Source organism: Berghia stephanieae, chromosome 3 (genome assembly GCF_034508935.2).
Source record: "Berghia stephanieae isolate SIO BIC M18660-M18661 chromosome 3, UCSD_Bste_1.3, whole genome shotgun sequence".
Classification (NCBI taxonomy): Eukaryota; Metazoa; Mollusca; class Gastropoda; order Nudibranchia; family Aeolidiidae; genus Berghia; species Berghia stephanieae.
The window spans coordinates 7,510,268-7,517,767 of record NC_088362.1 but is presented as its reverse complement, the minus strand read 5'-3'; positions in this window follow the sequence as shown (position 1 = coordinate 7,517,767).

The following is a 7,500-nucleotide window of genomic DNA, read 5'->3' as shown; positions in this document are numbered from 1 at the left end:
ATAAAATTTGAAATTTATCCCCATTAACGGAGATAATGGCATCGCCCAAGGCGTTGATCGAGTTGTTCGTGGCGTTGATACACACACGCAACTCCTACCCCCCCCCCTTCCCCCCCCCTCCCCCCACACACACACATTAGAGGGCAGCGAGCATTGAAGAGTAAGAGAGAGACCTGAAGTTATAATAAGAGGGGTGGATGAGGTAATAAGAGGGGTCGATGGTGACTTTTCGCCAGATCTAACAAACTCAGCTACCCATTCATTGCTGAGTAGACAGGGATTCAGAAAAAAATCGACTGCACCCGGGATCGATCTCTGGCCCTTTGCGTATAAATAGAGTGCTCTATCAACTGAGCTATCGGGGTCCCCAAATATTCTATTGGACTTTTTTAAAATTCAGACGTTATAACTGGGTTTTTTGGAAGGAAGAAACTAATGAAACTCATATTATTTGATTAGTAAAAACACCAAACGAAATTTTAATATAATAATAATAATAATAATAATAATACTTTATTGCATCCCAAAAAGGAAATTTTTTGTACAGACGTGTTATAATTTACACATAAGATAAAAATACAATGGAAATAGGATGTATATATATAAAAAAGGAGCAGCTCTATAACCAGAGCTGCGCTTTATAATATGAATAATTTCAACACTGTAAAATAGTTAAAACTGTCACTATAAATTGAAAATTGAAAAGATTGCAAAACAAATAAATTAATAAATTAATATTTATATTTTTAAAAAGTAAAAATGAGAAATAATTATATAAAATGATTATTGCTTGTTGTTATAAAGCCTAATACTGGACGGCAGAAAAGATTTTCGGTGTCTCTCTGTTTTCGTTGAAATAGAGAAAGGGCGACCACTTCTTTCTGACATAATAATTGATGGTCTTAGTGGATGATACTGGTCATTTAATATTTTAGTTATTTTATTTATACAAAATTTCTCGTATAAAAGATCTACATCGTCAACATCATTTATATAGCGTTTAATGGATTTTTTAATATTTGAATTTATTTTGTTCCTTTCCACTGCTAAGCAATTGCCTCCCCAAGCTGTTATACAAAATGACAAAACACTTTCGATTACTGCTCTATAAAATAATGTGCAGAGGGTTTTATCTATTCTAAACTGAGAGAGTTTTGATAAAAAATATGTACGTCTGCACATCTTATGCCTAATTATTTTCAAGTGTTCATCCCACTTGAGCCTGTCATCAATCGTTACACCAAGGTATTTGTAGTGAGGAACTCGCTGGACGAATTGGTCCTTTAATTTTAACGGTTCTATCGGTTCCTTCACTCTCCTAAAGTCAATCACTAGCTCCTTTGTCTTGCTTATGTTAAGCTCTAGGTGGTGGGCATCACACCAAGACACAAATCTATCAATTTCTTGCCTATAAACCACTTCGTTGCCATTTGTTATGAGGCCTTGAAGAGCGGTGTCATCTGCAAACTTTATTAAAGGTACACTCAGGTTTTGACTTCTACAGTCATTTGTGTATATTGTGAATAATACAGGGGACAATACACAACCTTGAGGAGCGCCAGTATTTGTAGTTATACAGGAAGATTTGTTTTGCCCTAATTGAACATATTGTGCTCTCTCCGTAAGAAATTCGAGCACCCAAGCAATTATATACTTGTTTAAATTCAGACTAGTCAATTTTTGAACAACCAACTGGGGTTGCATTGTATTGAACGCTGAAGAAAAATCTGCAAAAAGCAATCTGCAATAGCTCCTAGCGTGATCTAGATGCCTGTAGATGTTGTTTGTAAACAGCAAAATGGCATCCTCTACGCCACGTCCTGGTTTGTAAGCAAATTGATGACTATCACTCAATGGCATAAACTGTTTCCTAATTTTAACAAGAACAAGTTTTTCTAAAGATTTCATGACTATTGAAGTCAGTGCAACAGGTCTGAGATCGTTCATAGTTTCAAGTTTTTCTTTTTTTGGAACAGGAATAATTTTCGAAGTTTTCCAAATTTCAGGGATTGAAACGCATTGGAGGGACCAGTTAAAAATATGTGTATAAATGGGGGAAAGCTGGTGGGCACATTCTTTTAATAGTTTTCCTTTCAATCCATCCGGCCCAGCAGCCTTCCTCTCGTTTAGTTTCGAAAATACGAATCTCGTTTCCTCTTCACTGACCTCAACAGCCATTTCATCTTCCAAAGCCCTGTCTAATTTATGTTTTTCATTTTCAATATCAAATTTGTTTGCTGTGTCGAAACGTGAATAAAATTTATTTAAAGTTTCAATTTCGATATCTTCTGATATAATCGTGGGCTTTGGATTATAGTTAACAGCAGTTTTAAGCCCCCGCCACGTGTCCCGTATATCCCCAGAAGAAAAGCATTTTTCAATTTTATTTTTGTACTTGTCTCTACAACTAGATATTACCCTCTTTATCTCTTTTTGTTTTGTTTTAAGATCTTTTTCGTTTCCACCAGTAAAGAGAGTTTTCTTTTGGTTCAATAAAAGTTTTAGATCTTTTGTTATCCAAGGCTTATTGTTAGGATAATATTTTATTTCTTTTTTACAAGACACTAGCTGTTCACAGAATTTTAAATACTCACTCACACAGTCATTCAGCTCATCCACACTATCACATGATTCGATAAAAACATTCCAGTCAGTGCATTCAAAACAACCACGCAAATCTTCACACACACTTCCGTTCCAGATCTGTACACTTTTCTTTACTGGTTTTACACGTTTAAAAACAGGGCGGTAGGTGGGGAGTAGCAAGAGCATGCAGTGGTCAGATAAACCTAATGGGGCACGGGGTAAACATTTATAACTATTTTTAATATTACACAGGAATAAATCTAATGTTTTTTTGTCCCTTGTCTCGCAGTCCACGTATTGATGAAGTCCCGGGAGAGTAAAATCGTTACATTGGTTAAAATCGCCAGTGACCATCAATACGGCATCGGGTGACTTAATTTGAATGTCCTGTATTTCTTTCCTCAAAAATTGTATTATTTAAAATGACAACACTGCGATAGAAAGGAGTGGTGACAAGAGATGGACAAAAGAAAACAAAAAATTGGATTTGCTACTTGCTAGGTTCGACACACACACACACACACACACACACACACACAAACACACACATCTTTAGTAGTCACATACATTTCAAACAATAACCCATTAGAGAAGAGGGGTCATGCCTTCACCATAGATCATTGTCATTGCGATCATTATGGTGTAGTAAATTTTGAAATTTACCCCGTATAATGGAATCGTCCAAGGCGTGCGCCTCCTGTTCCCCCCATCTCACACACGAAAGGGCGGTTTGCGGAGTGGAGGTTGGTGGTCGTCTGCCTGTATGGTCGTCTGTGTCGTTTAGTGTATGGCAAAGGGGGGTGGGTGCGATTAATTAAGTGGGATGGGTGGTGATTGGTGGAAGATAGGCAACCGAAGCAACGAATCGCTGGGGAAGTAGTAGGCTATGGCGCGAGACCGTAGGACCGTGATCCTTGCAAGGACCGCCCCGCACTAGTTGAAGGGTGATAAGAAGTGAGGACCATGGCCGGTCTTCCCCTATGGGACCGGTCTTCGGTTCACAGCTAAAAGACCGTGGGACCGCGGTCCAGACCGGTCTTCAGCGCGGCACTGGTGTGTACCTCCCTGCCCACTATGGGAGGTCAGGATCCCCACCCAGAATCTTTTCAAATCATAGTTTTTCTATTTATTCTCTTTGACTATAACTGCTGTTATATTTTTAAACAGAAAGCAACAACAGCAATACGACTTGCTCTCCATTGAAGCCCGAATTGCATTGCAATACGATTCAATAGTCTGATGTCACGCCGCCCGGCAACGGCGGCCATCTTGGTTCTAAACAAGAAAATCATTACTTTTTATTTTTCATGCTGGCTAGAACTTTTCAGATGCTTTGTGACCAGAATATGTAAAAGTCAAAACATGATCAAATTTATTTGGTTTATTTCCTCTGGATACCCTTTATGCTCGCCGGAGAAATAATTCATACGGGCGTCCGCCATTGTTCCGATAGTTTAGATCCAGTGTTACTAAGTTACCATACGTCATTAGGAAGGAAGTGGCGTTACGACTGTTAAAGAGTATTGTTGGTGAAAAGAATTAGATAGATATGATGTCAGAATTGAAGTTTTGTCCTAATTGTATTCATCTGAGAAGGAATTTTTTTAGGTTATATACCAATGGCATTCAGGAATAAATGAGACGGCAACGACAGTGCAGTACTGGGGAGAATTGATTTACTTTTTTAAAAAATTGAGCTTTATATAGCGCAATATCTACTAAATGTGCTCAAAGCGCTTTACAAGGGGTCAACAGCAACATTTAACATGTAGGACGGGACGTGCCGCCTGTTAGGGGATATTACAATTTTTCGGACAAAGACAACGCTGTTAACGGTCAGGTACTCATTTTACACCTGAGTACGGTGAGACAAAGTGAGTAAAGAGCCTTTTCCAAGGACTCAACTATGCTCCGAGCGCGAGGTTCGAACCCAGGACCTTCCGATCCGAAAGCGAGTGTCATACCAGAAGACCACATAGCCGCACACTTAACCCTCTCCTTACCATCCATGGGAAAATCGTCACATTCGTTACAATGCAACCAACAGTTTTCTCATTCTGATATCCTTGGTACATCATACAAATAAAGAAAATATTTTGTGCTAGCGATAAAAATTAGACACTGGACAATATTATGTATAGAATGTACTTGTTCCTTTTCTGTTTGAGTAGAAAAAAATATATTCTTGTGTTGGGTGGGTGTGAAGTTTCAGGGAAAATTCTGAAAATGGCTGGTCAGGAGAGAGTTAAAGTAAAATGGGCGGGGATAAAGATGTCCGAAAAGTATCTGACATCAATCTACAGTCATATAAAGATGAGCATCATCATTGAACCAAACAAGCCATTGTAACACATGGGTCAAGTATCAGGCAATGTAATCAAACAGTTGTATAGCAACCGATGTATGTGTTATCAAAACTGTGAGAGCTTCCACGTCCATACACACCTGTGTACCACGCGAGAATGACTCTACCAAAAAATGAGTCAGAGTTAATTGGCGTACGTGAGGCACACTTTAGAGATAGTCTCGCGGCCGCGAGGCTAACTCTAGAGTCTGCCTCGCGTACGACAATTTAACTCTTTTTGGCGATAGAGTCATTCTGGCGTGCTACACCGGCCGCCACGGTGTGCAAGGACTATTCGGTGCAAACTGATAGAGACATCGGCAGATTAGGGCAATGAACTTAGTCGATCAAAAGCTATCCAGCGTTCATGGCCATTTGTATTTAGATATATTGTAAAATTGGCATTTTTATGGTCTAGAAATTTCAACATCAATTTCAGGTGGAAGTTGTGTTTAGTTATATTTCATTATTTCGTGTCAATGTAGATAGGTATTTATTTTAGGTGGTAGGGATGAAAGTAAATAAGAACTTTTCTAAAAATTCAACAAGCTGATTTAGCACCAAATTCTTTTAATGAAACACTTGAAATATAACTCAAAGACTGTTATTTACTTATGTAATTGATGAAAAGTTTACCCAAGAGAGAAAGCCACCATGACATACGATATCGAAAATACTGACGATACAGCCAAGAATATTATCAACAACAATAATTACAATGACAACAACAATAATAATGTCGATGAGAACTATAATAACGGCTACAATAGCAATGTCACCGAGTTTAGAACCGTCAATAGGAATGAAACGGAGTCCAGCAATCATATCAAGAAAAATCACGAAGATATTTCACATTCCGAAATAAACCGTTTAAAAATATTATATTATATAGAGCAAATACGGAAACTTGACAAAGAAACCTCAAAGCTTCGAGAATTTGTACGACATTTTTTGCGTGGCTTTACCTCTGGGGTTTGCCTTGAAGTAGGTGTGAGTGTTCTTGCTGCCTTGATACAGAATCCACGCAGATTCAGGTAAATTTCTGTAGCTTTAATATCTTCTTCTTCTTCTTCTTCTTCTTCTTCTTCTTCTTCTTCTTCTTCTTCTTCTTCTTCTTCTTCTTCTTCTTCTTCTTCTTCTTCTTCTTCTTCTTCTTCTTCTTCTTCTTCTTCTTCTTCTTCTTCCCCTCACCCACCGCCTCCTCCTCCTCCTCCTCCTTCTCCTTTTCCTCACCACCCACCGCTTACTCATTCTACTCCTCCCTCCTCCTCCTTTTCCTCACCACCCACCGCTTCCTCCTTCTACTCCTCCTGCTCTCTTCTTCTTCTTCTTCTTCTTCTTCTTCTTCTTCTTCTTCTTCTTCTTCTTCCTCCTCCTCTTCCTCCTCCTCCTCCCTTTTTCTTGTTTTTTTTTCAGCTGCTGCTGCTGGTGGTGTTGTTGTTATCGTTGTTGTTGTTGCTGTCCTTCTTTTTCTTCTTCTATTACTACTACTGTTGCAACAACAACAACAACAACAACTACTACTACTACTACTACTACTACTACTACTACTACTACTACTACACTACTACTACTACTACTACTACTACTACTACTACTACTACTACTACTACTACTACATACTACTACTACTACTACTACTAACTACTACTACTACTACTACTACTACTACTACTACTATACTACTACTACTACTACTACTACTACTATACTACTACTACTACTACTACTACTACTACTACTACTACTAACTACTACTACTACTATACTACTACTATACTACTACTACTACTACTACTACTACTACTACTATATACTATACTACTATTACTACTACTACTACTACTACTATACTACTACTACTACTACTACTACTACACTACTACTACTACTACAACTACTACACTACTACTACTACTACTACTACTACTACTACTACTACTACTACTACTACTACTACCATACTACTACCACTACTACTACTACTACTACTACTACTACTACTACTACTACTACTACTACTACTACTACTACTACTACTACTGCTACTACAACAACAACAACTACTACTACTACTTTCTCTTCTTTATCCTTACATCCCTCCTCCAGTAATTTTCTCAAGTGATATAATGCCAAATGCTTCTAATAAGTCATAGTGCTCTTGATTTTAGAAAAAGAAGAGAGTTGATTATGACTTTTAAGTTGAATACCGTTCCTCCTCCAACAATAAAATCAATAAACTTTTTTACTGTTGCTTGAGAAAGGGTTTTGAGCTAGAGCTAAGTGATTTGTTCTATTTTTAAGCTGTTGTAGACATTTTAGTTCAATACTTTTGAATGTCAAATTCTAAATGGCTTACTCATTTACATGGTAAGCAACTAAAAGATTTTTATATTCTTGATTAACAGATACATCGGATCCGTTGTATACTAGCACATAATATTAGCGGGTCTGATAACCGAATGCAATACTCTTCAACAGTCGAAACGTCACTTCCCTCGTAATGATGCAAGGTAACTGGCTCTAAACTATCGGAACAATGGCGGACGCCCTTATGAAATATTACTCGG